At 40.0% G+C, this 20,852-nt stretch overlaps 1 long non-coding RNA gene across 1 annotated transcript; it reads right to left on the bottom strand.

Moving 5' to 3' along the window:
• Positions 1-7,722: 7,722 nt before the first annotated feature.
• On the bottom strand, positions 7,723-16,803 carry LOC117801513. Its single transcript, XR_004624093.1, has 4 exons — positions 16,114-16,803; positions 10,528-10,615; positions 10,151-10,248; positions 7,723-8,038 (listed from the first exon to the last, which is right to left on the bottom strand). It is a non-coding gene; the product is annotated as an uncharacterized LOC117801513 (long non-coding RNA).
• Between the last annotated feature and the right edge of the window lie 4,049 nt (positions 16,804-20,852).

Genomic DNA, 20,852 nt, shown 5'->3' with positions numbered 1-20,852 from the left:
TAACTCCTCCAAAAAAAAAGAAAGCTGCTAAGCCATTACCTTCTGGGTAATCTCACTTACATTTCTTCTTTCCTCCATGTATTCACAGATATAGCCTTCAGATTAAGTAGTTTCTAGCTTGTCACAAACAGCTATGTACTGTTCTTTGTGGCACCTTTTCTTGTTTTTCTTTTCTTTTTCTTACTTTTTTTTTCCCCTGCAGGTGCATCTGCTTGTATTGGTAGTTATGGGGATTCATCCTTCTTTATTCACTCTTGGAAACACATCATCTCCTATTTCTCAGTTTATTCATGGGCTCCCATACTGGGGGGGGGTGTATATATCTACAAGTACATATCCGCATTCACTCATTCAACATTGTGTGTTGTGTATTGTGTGTTGGTAATGTTATATATGTATGATACATGGTAGTGAAGGAATCAGGTAAATCCTGCCCTCAGAAATCTTACAGCACAGTAGAAATAACAGGCAAAAACAAAATATATAAGTAGATACATACTGTCTGCTGTATGTCAGGAGATACATAGTCTAGTGTTAAGTACTATATTAAAAAAATAAGGCAGGTCAAGGGCAGTAAAATACTTTATTTAAAAATAGCAGATGAGAGGGCCACCTTTGTGGCTCAGTCCGTTACGCGTCTGCCTTCAGCTCAGGTCATGAGCCCAGGGTTCCAGGATCAAGTCCCACATGGGATTGCCTGCTCAGTGGGGAGCCTGCTTCTCCCTCTTCCTCTGCCGCTCCCCCTGCTTGTGCGCTCTCGTTCCCTCTCTCAAATAAATAAATAGATAGGTAAAATCCTTAAAAAATAACAGGAGATAGACTAAATAGAATATGGCTCTGGAACTAAACTTTTAATCCTGGCTCTGATGCTTACGAGCTCTCTGATCTTGGGGAAGCTACTTAACTACTTCTGGGACCCAACCACACATCTGTAGAGTGGGGATAATGCTAGCACCTATCTTAAAGGGTTGCTGGAAGGACTTAATTATTTAAAACATGGAAAGCACTTAGAATAGTGTCTGGCATACAGTAAATTCAATAAATGCAAGCTATTAATATTATTAAGAGGAACAGGGAGTGACAGGGGTGCTATTTCAGAGAGAATGTTCAAAGAAGGCCTCTCTGGGAAGGCGAGGGAAATGAAAGAGTCACAGGGTGTCTGGTGGAACAGCCTACCCGGTGGAAGGGAAAGGGAGCACACAGAACAATGAAGCTGCTGGGGCTTAGGCAGAGCAAGTAGGTGAGAGTGGTGGGAAATGAGGTAAAACTGCGGCCAGGTCACCCAGGGCCGCACAGGCCATAGAAAAGCTTCAGGTGTTCGACGAGTGCTGAGAGGCCATCAGAGGACTTTCAGCCGAGGAGGATTATGACCCAATGTTTAGCAGGACCATCCTGGCTGCTATGTGGAGAAGAAACTACAGAGGGGCAAGACAGTGTGTTGTTAAGTGTTTATTACCACATCATTGCATGGTATTCGAGACATATTAATGCAGAGAAAAAAGCAAGGTGTGGAACGGAATGTATAGCATATTTCCATTTGCATAAAAAGAAGAAAACTATAGGGTCACCTGGCTGGCTCATTCAGTAGAGCATGCAACTCTTGATCTTAGGGTTCTAAGTTCGAGCCCCACGTTGGGTACAGAGATTACTTAAAAATAAAATCTTAAAAAAAAAACTATATATATATATATACATATGTATGTATACATATATACAAACATATATGTATATATGCACACATTTATATATATATAAACATTTTACACATGTATACACAATCTATGTATATTGTGAGTATTCTCTTATGTGTATATACCCTATCTTGGGAAGGATATATAAGAAACTGGTAGCCATGCCCACCTTTGAATTTAATCTTAGACAAAAGACCCGGAAGCCATTGTGATTACCTTCAAAGAGAAGAACTAAATAATAGGAATTAAAAGAAAACTGGCTTTTACACCTTTTGAGTTTTGTTCCATGTGGATGCATTACCCATTTTAAAAAAGATAAGTTACAAGGTGCCTGGCTGGCTCGGTTGGTAGTGTGCAAGTCTTGATTTCAGGGTTGTGTGTTTGAACCCCACATGGGGCATTGAGCCTACTTAAAAATTATATAAAATAAAAGTAGATAAGAACTTAAGTATTAAAAGGAAAGAAACAAATCAAAACAATTTTTTTTCCCAGATGTTAAAAAATGGTGGTGAAACTAGGATTGGGAGTTAGGTCAACAACCAAAAGTACTAAAATCCATTGGATGCTTGGGAGGAAAAATACAAACGTCACCAGTGAGAGTTCTAGGATGTATATTCAAAATAGAACAAAAGCAAACTGTTCTCCTGTTACCTTTTTTGCTTCAGTGATTATTTAACTACTTCAGTTGTGTATAATTATTGTGTCAGATTTTATTTCCTCAATTTTATAAGGCTGTTCTACTGTCTCCTAGTAGGAAATATCCTGTGGAGAAGTCTGAAGCTAACCTGAATTATTTTTCCTTTTTTACATTATTTTTTCAACTTATCTGTTTAAAAGGTTATCTATTTTTTTTAAGGCAAACGAATGCATTGCAATATATCTTCCTGTAAATGTTCCACATTCATTTTTTCTGTGAATCTGTTGAGATAGGCTAAATTATTATGACAGATCTCAAAAGAAATGGTCCTAACAAAATCAAGTTTATTTCTCCCTAGGGTAACTGTCTGCAGCAGGTGTTTCAGATCATAGGACAATTCTTCACCACACAGTGATGCAGGGGTTCCAGCCATATGCCCAGACTCTTTGGAAGAAAGGGAAAACAAACTTTGGTATCTGGCAAGTGGATTTGGCCAATGATATATTGTGTCTCTTCGATCAGTTGGTATAAGTCTTTTGTTACTGGAATATTCTTTTGAATTACATCTTAAAACATCTTAAATGTTCATTTGAATATCTTATTTCAGTATTTAGACTGACAGACACCAATCAAGCATACATAGATTTTCTTTTCCCTGCTTTCCAAAATGCTAATTTTGTGTTTTCATTTTGTTCTTTTTCTTTAATCCTGTCCTCTGTGTACCTACGTCATTGTGCTTTCACCAAAGCCTATTTTCCATTGTGCTGCTTCTGATGTCATGTTCCCATCTGCAATTTCTTTTCCAACTTTTTTTTTTTAAGATTTTATTTATTTATTTGACAGAGATAGAGACAGCCAGCGAGAGAGGGAACACAAGCAGGGGGAGTGGGAGAGGAAGAAGCAGGCTTATAGCAGAAGAGCCTGATGTGGGGCTCGATCCCACAACACGGGGATCACGCCCTGAGCCGAAGGCAGACGTTTAACCGCTGTGCCACCCAGGCGCCCCCCGACTTTTTTTAAAGTGATCTCTATACCCCACATGGGGCTCACACTCAGGACTCCAAGATCCACAGTCACGTGCTCTACGGACTGAGCCAGTCAGGCACCTCGCTACCATTTTTCTTTTCTTTCCATTTCTCCCTGAGCCCAACTATCTTTGTGTCAAGACATGAAGAAGAACTTGTGTTCATGTTTTTATCATACGTTCCCTTAAATATTTCTGACTGATGCTCTTCTTTTATACAGATGAATTTAATAGAGATGCAATTTTAAAACTTCATGACAATTTGCTTTGTCTGTTTTTCTCTGCTCCATGGTGAGAATTCTTCATCTGTCATTTGTTTAGCCTGTTTCCCCCCAACACACCATTCTTTCTTGTCTCTATCTATTGTTCCTATGATAGCTCTTTTTTTTTTTTTTTAACGTATTCAGCTTTAAACAAGCTATTTAGACAGTGATTTACTGGAATTTTGTGTGAGAAAGGCCAAGACCGCCTCCATGGTCAGAAGAAACTCTCCTCATAACACCTGGTTATGTGTGTGCATCAGTTCCTTTAGTTTTTGCTTCTCCGTAGCCTACGTGAGGTCTGCACCAAAGGGATGACGCAACGCAGTCTCTCTCCCTCTCCTTCCTCCCTCAGCACCCGACTACTTCCTGAAAAATATGATTAGTCTATGATATTTCTTGCTTAAATCAACTTCCTTAGCTTTTTCTCAATAACAAGCTGATTCCAGAGAAGTTCCCACCTCCTCGTTCCATTGTTGCGAAAGAGGGCCTATCGATTTTCACCTTAAGCAATTCACTTCACTTTGGAGTCATGGTTTCTACTGACTTTTCCTCAGCTCTGAGGCTTGGGCTCCAAACTTTCCTGCAACTCTGTTTGACCTTTACCGGGCTGGCAGTATTCTTTCCTATTTTAGCTTCTGATGCCTTCCAGTTTCATCAGATATGGAGTTGACGTTACTGTGTCTCATTCTTCACATTACTTATGGGTGGTTTCTAAAAACAGAGGCAGGAAAAGACTTAACTTTTCTTTGTCATGTTAATACTTGGACACCTTCAGAAGATAATTTTGCATTAAATCTGCCTCGCATTTAATAGGCCTCTTCTTTGCACGTCCCTCTTTGGTTTTGGGAAATGTTCTTTTCTTATTTCTTTTTTTAAAAGAGTTTATTTACTTATTTGACAGAGAGATAGAGCCAGAGAGCACAAGCTGGCGGGGATGGCAGAAGGAGAAGGAGAAGCAAACTCCCTGTCTTAGCAGGGAGCCCAATGCAGGACTTGACCCCAGGACCCTGGGATCCTGACCTAAGCCAAAGGCAGACGCTTAACCGACAGCCACCCAGGCACCTTTCTTATCTCTTTGATAATTTCTTCCCTTTCATTCTCACAGTCTTATACCTATAATTTTTGTTATATCTATCTTCCATGTCTTTTTTTTATTATGTTATGTTAGTCACCATACGGTACATCGTCAGTTTTTGATGCAGTGTTCAATGATTCGTTGTTTGTGTATAACACCCAGTGCGCCATGCAATACGTGCCCTCCTTAATACCCATCACTGGGCTAGCCCATCCCCCACCCCCTTCCCCTCTGAAGCCCTCAATTTGTCTCCCAGAGTCCACAGTCTCTCGTGATTCATTTCCCCTTCTGTCTACCTCCCCTTCATTTTTCTCTTCCTTCTCCTAACGATCTCCCTGCTATTCCTTTTGTTCCACAAATGAGTGAAACCATATGATAATTATCTTTTAACATTATTTTTCTTTCTTTTCTCCTTCATCCTTCCTTCCCTCCTTTCTCTTTTTTCCTTCCTTCCTCCTTCCTTTCTTCTTTCTTTCTCTTTTTTCCTTCCTTCCTTCCTTCCTTCCTTCCTTCCTTCCTTCCTTCCTTCCCTCCCTCCTTTCTTCCTTTTTTCCTTTCTTCTCATGCTCTTTCTCTCCATCCCATCCTTCCCTCCTTTTCTCCCTCCCTCCCTCTATCTCTTTCTTCTTTTTTACTTTTTTTTTTTTGACATACCATTTTGGAAGAATTTTCTTAACTCAGTTTTCCAACTCATTTGTTGCATATTTGGCCCAACTATAAGGTTTAGCAATCATATTTTAAATTTTTCATTAATTCTGGTTGTATTTCATAACAGCTGTCTCTTTTTTGGGTGGGATAAGCTTTCAACTAACTCTGCGGATATTAGCTATATTTAACCTGTTTCTGTTAACTCTATATTTTTATCCCCGGCTAGTTCTGTTTGTTGAATTTGCACTTCTCTTTCATGCTCTTGGTTTTCCCAAAAATCTTAGTTTTCTGTTCCTATTTGTAGGTGCAGGTCTGAACTGAACTTCATTCATAGTTGGAATGCATTTCCTCACTTCAGATCCGAAGTCCTGTTTACCTGGCAGTGAATGCATGTTTTGGTTACAGGTAGCTGCCTCATGGGATAGGCAGACAATGTAGGTAACTTCCCTTCTCAGCATAGTCTCTCTGACCCGCGGGGCATTGTCCTTTTTCTCTGATCTTACCTTACCGGGGAGCAGTAGTATGCTGGTAAATGTTTAACAACCAGCTCTGGGTGAAGGGAGCACACCTTGATTTGCAGCACTTGCTGATCTCTGTGGTATCAATTTTCCTTCCCTGGGCCAATTTCAAGCTAGCAACGTCACATCGCTCATGGCAGCTGGAAAAAGATGTGCACGTGGGTTCCCAAGAGCCTTGGTCTGCTGTGATAAATAATTACTCCAGAAAACTATACCCATGGCCTTCATCTAAGACCATGCAATGGAGTCAGCTGCTACAGGAGCAACTCCAGGAGCTGGTGACTCGGCAGAGTTTTAGGGGTATGGTTCAACTGTTTATTTCATTAACTGCTCCGGTGCCCTGTTCTCTGTAAGCATTTTAGGTTCTTCTGCTCTGCTAGATTTGTCTGCCCATCAGTTCGCATTTCCTTTATTCTTTTCAAAATTTCCTTACTATATTGGTCTGCTGGAAGCACCCTTCCTGGTATTCCTATGCTACTTTGAGTTTATTTTTCTATTTCTTTGCTTCTTAACTGAGATTTGGAGAAGGGGTGGCAAAGCAGAAGTCCTTCTCCTATTTCATGTCTTAACTTGTTTTTGTTAGAAGTCACTTCCACTTATTTCTCAAAGGTTGATTGTCCTCCTATGATTACTGGTTTTCCTGTAGGCTCGTTGTCCTGAAGGATGGTTTGACTAGCCAGGGTCACTGGCTGCTGAGAAATTTCTAAGGAAGCTTGGGTAATTGATTGAGGCTATCTATGTCTCCACGTGGGCTCTGGATGGGAAAACGATGCATATGGAGGCCATTCTCAAGGGCAAGTGAGGAGCAGCCCAGCAGCTGTCCTCCCTCCAGGGTAGAGGGCAGCTAGTGGCTTCAAGTGGCCAAAGCAGAAGGATCCAGGTGAGCATTTCCCACTCTCACGGGCCAGATGAGATGGCTGCTCCGATTTATTCAAAGGTAGGAGAAGGTGGTCAATCCCAGATCTCCTCCATGTGACTCTTTGCTTGATGCAACTGGGACCCCAACACTTAGAAGGCCCTCCCTGGCCAGGAGCGACTTTTACTTCACCCTGGAATAATGGCAGGGTGGAGGGGTGGCACAGAATAGAATGAGTCTGTCCCTGGGGTGAGTCAGGTTAACTATGGCAGATACTGCTCTAAGCCACGAGTTAACTCATTTAATCATCATGACAGTCTTCTAAAGTAGGTATTATCATTATCCTGAGTTTATAGATGGAGCAACTGAGATACAGAAAGGTCACACAGTCAATAAGTGGTTGAGTCAGGATTCCAAACTGGGAAGTCTTATGACAGTTGTTGTGAGTTCGGATGGGTGGTGGATTTCAGGTAGGTGTGTGGGTAGGTGTGTCGTGGTTTCCCTCTGATGGAAAACTCCCAAAGTATTGTGAAACAATCAGGGAGCAGCCGTTCCAAGTCCTTCTCCGGTGCTCAGGACCATCCAGGAGCTCAGCAGGCTACATTCTCGGTCACACTAAAGAGGCAGGCTTACAGCTGGCCCACCCCCTTGTGAGAGAATGTGTTTTCCAAAAATAGGCAAAACCATATCTCCCATCCCACAAGCTCCTCTTACAATGTGACTTTGACACTCTTTCCATTGAAAGGTGTGACGGGGAGGGGTCTATGTTTTCTTTCCTTGAGCCTAGGCAGGATTGGGCTCACAGTGAAATTACACTATGCGACTTTTGATGCTAGGTCATGAAAAGCAACACCACGTCCACCTGGTTACCTTGAGGCACTACATCTTGAAACCAAACCATCCTGCTGTGAAGAAGCCCATAGTCTATGGAGAGGTCCATACAGCCAGAAACTGAAACCCAAGGAACACATCCTCAGCTGAGATCCCAGCCAACAGCCAGGATCAGCTTACCAGTCATACGAATGACATATCTTGAGAGTGGCTCCTCTGGTCCCCAGGCCAGTCTTACCAGCCAATGAAATGTTGAGTAGAGACGTGCTTCCCTTCTTAGCCCCACCCAAATTGCAGATTAATGGGCAAAATAAAGGACTGTTGTTGTTTTGAGCCACCAGGTTTTGAAGTGGTTTGTCACACAGCAATAGACACACTCCTGGACATCACGTGCTTGACTCAATAAAATCCAAAACTTCAGTGTCATCAGTGGCACTTACCCTGAGGGCTCTATAGGGACCAGATTTGCCCCACTTCTGCCAAATTGTTGAGTTGCTTCAGGAAAAAAAGAACATAAAGAGTATATTTAGAATCTTTCCCTGATTTCACTTTTCACTTTTAAATCTTTAATCTCTTAAGAATATATTTTAAGGCATGATACAGGGATCTACCTGAATTTTCTTCACATCGTCACACAAGTGTTTACTAAATTTTCATTTTGTTACTGATTTACGACATCACCTTTACCATAATTTGGGACGTCAAAGGCAATGTTATCAAGGTAAAGGTGAACTAGAAACAAATCTACTGTAAAGAAGGGAAGAGCAAAGAAACTTGCTAATCCTGCCCTTCACAGTGGATGGAGAAGGCAAATCTCTGCTAAAATAAACACGAGCTAGCACTTACATGGATTTGTAGTCTGGATTCATGCTATTTGAAAACACAAACAAAAACCTCAAGCAGAGAATTTATTTCAGTGGCCCTGGGCTACTTACATATCAAATAACCAGCAGAGGAAAATAAAAATCCCTCCTGGGGTGGGGTGCCTGGGTGGCTCAGTTGGTTAAGTATCTGCCTTCACCTTAGGTCATGATCTCACCATCCTGGGATCCAGCCCTGCATCAGTCTCCCTACTCAGTGGGAGTCTGCTTCTCCCTCTCACTCATGCTCTCTTTCTCTCTCTCAAATAAATAAAAGAAATTAAAAAAAATCTTCTCTGGGGACAATAATGTAAACCCCTGGCTCAAGAATTTCTATGAATAAAATTTCAAGGAATATGAGGGGCGCCTGGGTGGCACAGCAGTTAAGCGTCTGCCTTCGGCTCAGGGTGTGATCCTGGCATTATGGGATCAAGCCCCACATCAGGCTCCTCCGCTATGAGCCTGGTCCTTCCTCTCCCACTCCCCCTGCTTGTGTTCCCTCTCTCGCTGGCTGTCTTTATCTCTGTTGAATAAATAAATAAAATCTTTAAAAAAAAAATTCAAGGAATATGAGAGCAAAGTTAAATCACGAAACACAAGCAAATCAGGCACCATCAGTGATAGAGATATCCAAGATACCAGAGTCAGACACACAATAAATTCAGATATTGAAATTATCAGATGCAGAGTATGATCCACTATGATGAATATGTTTAAAGGCAAAAAAGCTTGAAAATAATGAGCAAGGAATTAGAGACTATGTAAAATGACCAAATTTGAAAAAGAGTCAACTAGAATTTTGGTCAGTGCTATAATTATTAAAGCTTAAAACTCAGTGGGAGGCTGGGGCGCCTTGGTGGCTCAGTCAGTTGAGTGTCCATCTCTTGGTTTTGGCTCAGGTCATGATCTCAAGGTCGTGAGATGGAGCCTGGCTTCGGGTTCTACACTCAGCGTGGAGTCTACCTGAGATTCTTTCCCCCTCCGTCTCTCTGCCTCCCCACCGCCCGCTCCCCTCCCCCTGCTCTTGTGCAGGCTCTCTTTCTCTCTCAAATAAATAAATAAAATCTTTTAAAAATTTTTAGAAAAAACTCAACAGGAGGATTAAATGGCAGATTAGATAGAACTAAAGATAGAATTGGTGATTTGAAAGATAAATCTCTGAAGACAGTGAGAGATAAAAATAGTAAAAGAATATTAAAAGATAGAGATGATAGAGTAAGTTCTGACAAACATTTAATGGCAGTTCCAGAAGTAAATAAGAGATTAAAAACTAAAGAAAGAGAAGTTTCAATATTTTAAAAGAGAATGGGTTGGGGGGTGAATGGGCAACATGGGTGAAGGGGAGTGGGAGACACAGGCTTCCAGTTACAGAATGAATAAGTCTGGGGATGAAATTTACAGTGCAGGGAACAGAGCCTGTGGTATTGTAACAGTATTGTTTGGTGACAGATGGCAGCCGTACTTGTGGTGAGCAAAGCATAACCTATAGAGAAGTTGAATCACTATGTTGTACGCTTGAAACTAATGTAACATCGTGTGCCAACTGTACATCAATGAAAAATAATAAATTAATTAATTTTAACAAAGAAAATGGATAAAAATTGTTAATAGACATTATCTTCAGACCTAGCAAGTCCAGTGTATTATAAGCAGGATAAATTAAAAATATTTTCACATGCAGATTCATCATGGTGAAATATGCACCAAAGACAAAAAAAGATCTTAAAAACAAGAACAGATCACTTACCCCACTGCTCCTTTGCCTCAAAGGCATTTATACTGAATATTGATGTCTCAACAGCAACAATGTAAGGCTCAAGAGGGTGGAGTAATATCTTTAACGTACTAAGAAAAAATAAATGTCAACCTAGAATTATCTACCAGGCCAAAATGTCTTTCAAGAAAGAAAACAAAATTAAAAGTGTTATTTTTTTTTTTCAGACAAGCAAAAACAGAGTTTACTACAACTAGAGGAAATTCTAAAGTATACACTTCAGGCATACAAAAATTGACTTTAGACAAAAGATTTGAGGTACAGAAAGAAATGATAAGTATAATAATAGCAAATACATGGATAAACCCAAACAAAAGTCAAATATAAAAGTAAATATAATGTATACTTACTAGAGTTTTTTTAAAAAGAGCGAGAACTAAAGTAATATTCAGTAACAGCACATAAGTGGGAGAGTCACAACATTCTAAGGTCCTGGCCCTGTTCCAAAAAAAAAGATACTGGTTAATTGTAGACAGTATTGAGTAACATACTAGGTAGGCATGTTAAAATAGCTGAAATCACCATAAAAGAATATAACTTTCAAACTAATAGGAAAAAAAACAGGATAAAAGAAAGAAGTATTGGGGCGCCTGGGTGGCACAGCGGTTAAGCGCCTGCCTTCGGCTCAGGGCGTGATCCCAGCCCCACATCAGGCTCCTCTTCTATGAGCCTGCTTCTTCCTCTCCCACTCCTCCTGCTTGTGTTCCCTCTCTCGCTGGCTGTCTCTATCTCTGTGCAATAAATAAATAAAATCTTTAAAAAAAAAAGAAAGAAGTATAATCAATCTTCCCTAAAAAAGTCAAGGAGAGAAAAAAAAAAAAGTTGGGACAGATGTAAAGCAGAGAAAAATCCATACACAGTAGTAATCATAATATACATAAAAGGACAATAGTGAGTAAGGAAAGCCCTTCCTTATAATAGAAGGCCAACTACAAAATGTGGAAAAATACAATTTGACAGTCTGCATAATAATAATTGACTCAAGAGTAATCAATAAACGCTGAGATGAATGAAAGTTTAATGAGAAACAGAATATTTGCATAATTTTACAGTATCAGTCCACAAGATAAACTTATAAGTTACAAAGGGAAAAATAGTAACTTTATATTTGAGAAATGTGGTAGACAACACCTTAATTAAGAGATCAAAGTTGGGGTGCCCGCGTGGCTCAATTAAGCATGGGACTCTTTTTTTTTTTTAAAGATTTTATTTATTTATTTATTTGAGAAAGAATGAGAGCACAGAGGGAAAAGCAGACTCCCTGCTGAGCAGGGAGCCTAATCTCAGGAACCCTGGGATCATGACCTGAGCTGAAGGCAGCCGCTTAACCAACTGAGCCACCCAGGGGCCCCAGCATGGGACTCTTGATTTTGCCTCAGGTCGTGATCTCAGGGTTGTGAGACCAAGCCCTGGGTTGGGCTCTGCTTTGGGTGTTGAGCCTGTTTAAGATTCTCTCTCTCCCTCTGCCCCTCCCCACCCACCCCCCTACTGCTGCTCATGCTCTCTCTCTCAAATAAATAAATAGTACAATTTTGTCAGCCACCAGAAATATATAAAAGCACTCTAATACTAAATGTCCCTAATGTGAAGGTGTTGTTTAAGCAAATCTCAAAATTTCCTTGAACGAGCTCACAAGCTCTCTAAAAAGAAAAAAAGAGAGAAAGAGAGAGAGAGATCAAAGTTGACATCGCTAATAACAGCACAAATTGGCACCTGTCAGAAATGCATATTTCTGAATCCAATAGTAAGGAAACAGTAGATAAACCCAACCTGTGGGGCATTTTATGAAATAATTGGTTTATCCTCTACAAAAATGTCAATATCATGAAAGACAACGACTGAGGAATCTTTCCAGATTAAAGGATAAAAAGAGACATGCACCTGCCTGAATATAATGAGTGATAGGGACATTTTATTTTGTGATAAATGACATTATTGGGACAATGAGTAAATTTTGAATAAGCATGCAAATTAGATTCTAATTTTGGTCACTTTCGTGTGGTCACGGAAGAGAGAATTTTATGAAATACTGAAGGGGCGCCTGGGTAGCTGGGGCGCCTGGGTGGCTCAGTTGTTAAGTGTTTGCCTTCGGCTCAGGGCGTGATCCCAGAGTCCTGGGATCGAGCCCCACATCAGGCTCCTCTGCTGGGAGCCTGCTTCTTCCTCTCCCACTCCCCCTGCTTGTGTTCCCTCTCTCGCTGGCTGTCTCTATCTCTATCAAATAAATAAATAAATCTTAAAAAAAAATACCTACTGAAGTATTTATGGATAAAGCAACATCTGCAACTTACCCTCAAATGATTCAGGAAAAAAAGAAAGCATTAGTGATCTATTTCTCCATAATAAATTACCCCCAAACTTAAAGACTGAAAAACAACAGTATTTACCCAAGGAAATACCTTATGTTCACACAAAAATCTGAATGTGTAGGTTTATAGCAACCTCATTCATAATTTCCAAAAATTGGAAACAACCAAGATGTTCTTCAACAAGGGAAAGAATAGAGGTGCCTGGGTGGCACAGTGGTTAAGCGTCTGCCTTCGGCTCAGGGCGTGATCCCGGCATTATGGGATCGAGTCCCACATCAGGCTCCTCTGCTATGAGCCTGCTTCTTCCTCTCCCACTCCCCCTGCTTGTGTTCCCTCTCTTGCTGGCTGTCTCTATCTCTGTCAAATAAATAAATAAATAAATAAATAAATAAATAAATAAATAAATTTAAAAAAAAACAAGGGAAAGAATAAATAAACTGTGGTACGTTCATACAATGGAATACTCCTTAGCAATGAAAAGAAATGAGCCATTGTTTCATACGATACGGATGAATCTTAAAAGCATTTTGCCAAAATAAAAGAAGCCAGACTCAAGAGGCTGTATACTGTATGATTCCATTGATAGGATGTTACTGAAAAGGCAAACCTATAAGAGTGGAAAACAGATCAGAGGCTGCCAAGGTTGGAGGAAAGGAGAGTAGCTGACTACAAAGGGGTTGTTGCATGGGGACATTTTTTAGGGAATTGAACTGTTCTGTGTAATACTGGGGTGGTGGAGAAATGATTGGTAACATTTGTCAAAACCCACAGAACTTTTACTGGAGGCAGATTTTCAAAAAAATCAACCAAGAAGTTGGGGGAGGTAGAAATCAAAGTATGAAATGCAGATTGATACAAGTGAATCAAACTGTATGTCTAAGTGTAGGGTGAAAAAGATGCTGAGCTCCAGGCAAGGTGAGGACATGGTGTTCTGACTGGGTCCGATAGGGCTGAAGAAAGAAAGAACTATACGTGAACATTGCACTCGAGGTGGTAAATTTGTTTCTCATAGTGGTTAGAAATTCTGCAACTGCTTTACATGTTTACTGGCATTGAGCAAATAACTAAATACCCTGAAGATAGGTGTTGCTGCGGCCTGTCACCTGCTGAATGCTAAGTCAACACACCTTCACTTCAGATTGACAAGGACTCAGACTGGCACTCTTCCCCTCAAATTCCAGCCCCTGCGCTCAAGTTTGTGCACAAAAGTGGGCCTAATTTTAACAGCAGAATGAAGCAACCGCAACAGTGACACTACTTCTGTGGAATATATAATGAATGAAAGGAGTGTGTGAGGCTGAGCTCATCTCCAGCAAGCACATCAAAGAACAACACATACAGCAGGATTCTGGTTAGTAAAAGAAACAACCCCCCGGCAAAATAAAACAAGACGAAATGAGAGAGGGAGACAAACCATAAGAGACTCATCCTCACAGGAAACAAACTGAGGGTTGCCGGAAGGGAGGGGAGTGGGGGTGGGGTAACTGGGTGATGGACATCAAGGAGGGCACGTGATGGAATGAGCACTGGGTGTTTTTGCAACTGATGAATTGAATGAACTCTACCTCTGAAACTATTAATACGCTATATGTTAACTAACTGAATTTAAATGAAAAAAGGAAGCCCCCCCAAAAAAGATATTACTTTCAGAGAAAGAAGTTACAAATAAGCAAGGCAGAGGCAGAAGGGAAGATGAGAATGGATTAGAGGTGGAGAGATCAGTATAAATTTATGTTTATTTTTACATACTGATACAGAAAGAAAGAAATACAGATACGTGGGTATACATGGGTTAGTGTAAATACATTTATTTCCTTGCTCTGTCCAGTGAGAGGATGTAGGGACAGTTATATTCCAGTAGCAGTTAGTATATCCAGCACCCAGATCTTGGGTTTTATTTTTATTTTTATTTTTTTTTATTTTTTTTTAGATTTTATTTATTTCTTTATTTGACAGAGATAGAGACAGCCAGCGAGAGAGGGAACACAAGCAGGGGGAGTGGGAGAGGAAGAAGCAGCCTCATAGCAGAGGAGCCTGATGTGGGGCTCGATCCCACAACGCTGGGATCACGCCCTGAGCCGAAGGCAGACGCTTAACCGCTGTGCCACCCAGGCGCCCCCAGATCTTGGGTTTTAAATTCCATTCTTCAAAAAAGGAAACAGGTTCCTTGGAGACAGAGCTGATTCTAGGGCTGGAGCAGGAAATATACAAGATGAGTCTAGAGCATCACTTATGCCAGAAAGTAACAAGCGCTAAAAATAAAAAGAATAAAATATAGGGACATGTGAAAAGTATACCGAAACCAACCTGAAAGTGTTCCCAGTAATCAAAGCTGGAACCATTTGAGCAACAAATAGTGGCAGTATTAGATTATAACCCAAAGAATGAAACAAGTATCTATGAGTTCATACTGATATAAACAGACAAACAAATAAGGGAGAAGGGACACATCTTCTTAAGAGAGGAATTACAAATAATATATGTAAATACTCCCCCTTCTTGGAGGTGGGATTTAATTCCCTTCCTCTTGAGCGAGGGTTAGACTTAAAGACTTGCTTCCAAAGAATGGAATATGAAAAGAGAAAAACAGTCGCCTCACTTGGGAGAGATCTGGTTGATAATACCTTAACAGAGTGATCCATGTGAACATTACCAGTGATGTCACATCAAGGTCAGGAATACCCTGATACGATGCAGTGAGAAGGGTACCCCACTTCTGCAGTATTTTCCAAAAAATCCATAACCCCAGTTTAAAATGAAAATAGACAATCCAAAATTGAGAAGTATAAAATAAAATTCTATAAAATACCAAATACTCCTCAAAATTGTCAAGGTCAGGAAGAAGAAGGAAAAGACTGAGAAACTGTCAAAGATTGGAGGGGATTCAAAGAGACATGATGAACTAAACCAGTGACGCAGAAAAATAAAACTGAGATATGACAGAAAATGACTTGCAGGGTGGATTGGGTCGTGAGGAAAGGCTCCCACAGGGAGGTGGTATCAATCTAAAATATGAATGAATGAAAGGACCAAGCCTTGTGAATCAAAAAGGAAGAGATGTAGGAACAGATGGTGGGAAGACTGTAAGGTTTTCCTCACTTTACGCATGTTGGAGGCACAACGATGTCGGTGTGGCAGGAGCTTCAAGACAAGGGTGAATGTGAGCTGGGAAATGTAGCAAGAGGTGGATGACACAGAAATGTGTGAAAATTTGATTTGGCCCATAAGAACCAGAGGAAAGAAACAATTTTAACATGGTAAATACTTCTTCAAGGTACTGAGCTAGGATAGTTATTCATTATGGGAGAGAAGACTGGAGAACTTATGTTCCAAGGACCTTGGGATCACAGGGAACACAAACATCTAAAAGGTAGGGAAAAGGTTTTAGGGAAATTTGAATTTATACTGGCTCTGACTTTCTGTTTCCTAGGAAGAAGATAAGAACTTTGTGAGAGATCCATGGGTCTTCATAAACTATTTCATAATAATGTTTTTATGGGGGTATTAATTCAGTGTTAAATGCAAAGCTACAGAAATTTACGTTTCCAGTGGAAAGTATATAAAATAGAATCTGTTGTAGGAAATTTTTTCCAGTAATAGTGAATAAACTTTATTAGAACAACCTACCTCATGACCGTTTAAATAATGACTTCTGGTAGACCCGTCTCCTTTTGACCAGGTTAGCCATTGAGATCAAATGGTAGCCCTAGAAGATCAGAAAAAAAAAATCCAAATAAATATAAAGTAAAAGTTCCTTCTGACAATATGATGATATAACTGGAATAGCGATTCCCAACAGAAAGCCAGAGATGGCCCAGCACAGGATCCTGGCTCAGCAAAACACCTGCAAGAGAAATGTTAACTGACTCTGTGTGGCTGAATACCAGGAAGCACTTCAGGAGCTTCTGTCTCTTGGTCATCTCTCATGTGGGATTATTGTCCATTCTTTTGGTCAATGAAACTACAAAACTTAACCAAATTAGATAAAGGGGTGGGGACCGGGGGGCACCCAGAGTGGGTCTTGGTTGAATGTCCTTCTTTCTTTCCCACCCCAATCTGTAAGCTAGCTCTGAAAGTAGGGCAGCGGTCTGCACGCTGATAGTGTGCAGTCTCGACTCCCACTGTGGGACTCTATGTAGCAGCATAGCAAACCCCCAGGCTGTCAGGGACAAGTGACCATAGTGGAACTTTGTCTCCTTGTTGGTGATGGGTTACCTAAAAATGAGTGGCAGTATAGTATTTTTGTTAAAAGCCCAGGCTCTGGAGCCAGGCTGACAAGTTCAGCTACGTGTTTGAGTTCAAATCCTAGTTCCACTACATATGGCTTTAGTTTCCTTGTCTGTGAACTGGAATAATAATAGTAATAATAATAAAAGAAGCTGACTTTGGGGCGCCTGGGTGGCTCAGTTGGTTAACCATCTGCCTTTGGCTCAGGTCATGATCTCAGGGTCCTGGGATCGAGCCCCTCCTTGGGCTCCCTGCTCAATGGGGAGTCTGCTTCTCTCACTCTCTCTCTCAAGTGAATAAATAAAATCTTAAAAAAAAGAAAAAAGAAAAAAGTTGACTTCATCGACTGTCAAGAAGATAAATGACATATTGTACACAAAGCATTTATTGTCTTCATTCAACAACATTTACTGGGCATCTACTTTTGTTTCAGGAATTGCTCCAGGCATTGCAGACAAAATACACAAAGCCCCTAACCTTTTGTGAAGTTTACATAACCATTTAGCCCCTCCTGTCATAAGGGAACTTCAGGTACCTAAGAACTCTCTTGGTTCTTGCCAACCCAAAGTAAGGCCGTAAACAAGCACGGTGACAACATCTGGAAATCTACTAGAAATGTACACTCTTGGGCCCCACCCAGACCGAATCAGGATCCGCACCTGAACAAGACTGTGAGGTAACACGTGTGCATGTTAATGTTTGAGAGGTCCTGCCAGACCATAAACTCTGTAGTTGAGTTTAAAGAAGCATCTTGAAGATTCCCTGTGTTCTAAGGGAGAATAACATTGAAATGTAAAAAATCGCATTCAGAAAAAAAATTTCAAGATTATTTTCATGTACTGATGACAAGTTGGGGGTGAAAATCTCCACTTTATATGTATATGCCTGTGTTCCTGCAAAACAGTGTACCCCTAGTCCAGGGTTAATCTAGGTAAATGGCTCCATCTAGTGGAAATATTTTGATTTATACATCCTTAGGCGTACAATTAAAGTTCCGTTAAAGAAAACGTGCATGCCTACAATTGACAAAGAGGATGAGGTTTAACAAAAATAAATTCTTGTAAAATCCCAAAGTTTATGAAAAAAATTCCTTCCTTCCCTCATATAAAGAGTGGCCCTTCGAACATGAGTTAAATTTTTGAAAGTCTAAGTTGTGATAAGGAAATAAGTGTTAAGGGGCGCTTGGGTGCCACAGCAGTTAAGCGTCTGCCTTCGGCTCAGGGAGTGATCCTGGCGTTATGGGATCGAGCCCCACATCAGGCTCCTCCGCTATGAGCCTGCTTCTTCCTCTCCCACTCCCCCTGCTTGTGTTCCCTCTCTTGCTGGCTATCTCTATCTCTGTCGAATAAATAAATAAAAAATCTTAAAAAAAAAAAGGAAATAAGTGTTAAGACATCTTAAATATACTTTCTTATTTGGGAAAATGTGCCTTCAAAGTGAAAATATAAAAATAAAATACTTAGAGAAGTTTATCAGTAAAACTGCCAGAAAGGTGAATATAGAAGTATATCACCTGGACTTGTAGAAAGCATTGAATACCTCAGAAGTTTAACAACAAAATTCTCATGGATCTTTAGTTCCTAAGGATATTGGATTGAAATGACCTTGAGCTAACACATGAAGTGTTACCAGAAACTTACCTGCTTTTTTAGTTCAGATCTGATTTCATTACAAAAGATGAACTTGCTGTGAAGTTATATGTGAAATACACATGAGTACTTATTTATGCACCATTTAAGGAATAAGAATAAAATGCAGCCACAACTCACTTATCATGATTGCGTCATCGGTTTTCCAAGATCTAACAATCCTCATTTTGTATGATACGCGTATTTCGTACTATACATGCATGCACCCCATTTATGTATTTTTTAGTTTCGGCTGTTTTTGAATTTTATATAAATGGTTTTTCTGTAGGCATTCTACCGAAACTGGCTTCTTTTGCTCAGGACTTTTTTTTAAAATATTTTATTTTTAAGTAATCTCTACACTCAGTGTGGGGCTCAAACTTACAACCCTGAGATCAAGAGTTGCACGTTCCACCAACTGAGTCAGCCAGGCACTCCTGCTCAGTTCTACTTTTAAATTTATCCATTCTGTGGAATATTTGGGCTGTTACTTTTTGCAATTACAATGCCGATATGATGATTCTTGTATGTTTCCTGGCACATATATGGAGTTATTCTAAGGTATATACATAGGAGCAGAATTACTGAGTCTTAGCATATACAAGTGTTCAACTCTACTGGGTAATGTCAAACTGGTTTTCAAAGTAGTTGCACTAAATCAGCACTGTGGGAGTTCCTGTTCCTCCGTTGGGCACTCTCACTGATGTTTTCAATTTTTGCTTATTTAGTGAGTATATGTGACATCTTTTCATTCGTGGGCTACCGTATACATTACTTTGGGGATGATTTATAGGCCAAAGTGTATACATGTGTCTTTGTAATTTTGAGGCATATTTTGGTATTTCTAAATTTGCCTTCATTTGTATTAATTTCATGCCTATTAACAATGTATGAATTCCCATTTCTGTATTTCCCAGGGAGGAGTACACTGTCACCATGCCTTTCCAACATTCATCAATGTCAAAGCAATTTAAGTATAAATTTCAGTTGACTGAGTTGAACATATGTATAAAACTATATTGTCTTCTGTGAACTATTAATATGCTTTGCCTATTTTTCTATTGGGTTGCCTTACTTGTCTTTGTAATAGAAGAAAACTAACCATTTTCTATCAAAGGAGCTGCAAAGTTTCCTCCAAGTTTTTACTTTGTAGAATTTTTAGGCTTTTTAAACCAATCTCAAGACTTTTGGGGTGTCAGACCTAGAAATGCCTTCCCAACATCAAGATTACATAAAAGAAACTTAGCTTTTCTATTAGTATTTTTCATTTAGAACTATCTGGAATTTCCTTACTCAATATGAGGTAGGGATACTTATATTATTTTTTTTTGCGATTGTCTACCCAGTTTTCCCAACAGTTGTCTCAAATAATCCATCTTTTTTTCACATAAGTGTCATATACTAGTTTCAGGTGTACTTAGATGTTTGCAGATTTAGTTCGAGCTGCCTGTTCTTGAAGCAATTTTAATTCCTGTAGCCATAATTTTAAAAAAATATAACTAGGGTTGCCCCATCCTCACTACTACCTTTCACAATTTTTCTGGCATCTTTTGCTTTCTCTTATGAACTCTGAAATAATCCTATCTCGAAACAAACAAAAACCTGTTGCTAATCTTCTGGGGAAAAGTTTTTAAACTTCAAATTTAGATATTACAAGCTTCCTGTCATTTAGGGAAGTTCTGTATTTCTGGCCACTTTGATCTGCTCACTCTTCAAAAGCTCCCATATTTCTTGGAACAATTTCACTTTTTAGGAAACAAACCTACTTGGCCTTGAGTGAAAAGAAAACCTATGGGCTCTCAAACCTTGCATGAAGACAGCTCCTAGTCTTTGATTCTTCTACTCCCATCAGTCTGCCCAAATGCCTTCCATGGTGCTAAACGCTAAGTTCTTGTTCTATACATCAGGGTATCATGGTTCTCTAGTTTTATCATTTCAGACTTCAGTGTTGGGAGTGTGTCTGGTTTACTCACCGTCCGTTTTTTTCCCCAGTTCTCAAATGACGTTCACCCTCATGATTTGAAGCACTGCTTAGACATCATCAGTTTTCTATCTGTGGCCAGGTCATCTCTCCTGCCTACTTTACTTCTCTCCCTACAAGGATGGCTCAACCTGAACGCTAGATTTTTTTTCAATTCTAATTGACATTTCCATCCTTCCACCTGCTCAAGTCAGACCAAGCAACAGACATCTTGAGTTCTTCCCTCACAAACCATCCCCATATGTCAGCAAATCTGGCTTCCTCCTTTAAAACAAATCCGGATAACCCTACAATGGTTCCTCGACTCAAGTGCAAAAATGACCTATACCTTCAGGCCCCTTCAGTTACCTCTTGGATCACATCTAACTGCTCTTCTCCCTTAACCCAGTGCTGAAGGTACACCTCTCTCATTTGCATGCCAAACATATTACTGTCTCAAGGAATGTCTTTATTCCCTTTACTTGAAATACTCATTCCCAAACATCCATGGGCTTTCTCCTTCAAGTTTTTGCTCAAATGACACTCTCTAG

This window comes from Ailuropoda melanoleuca, chromosome 3, assembly GCF_002007445.2.
Source record: "Ailuropoda melanoleuca isolate Jingjing chromosome 3, ASM200744v2, whole genome shotgun sequence".
Lineage (NCBI taxonomy): Eukaryota > Metazoa > Chordata > Mammalia > Carnivora > Ursidae > Ailuropoda > Ailuropoda melanoleuca.
The sequence above is the reverse complement of the archived record's forward strand: the minus strand, read 5'-3'. Positions and strand labels throughout refer to the sequence as shown.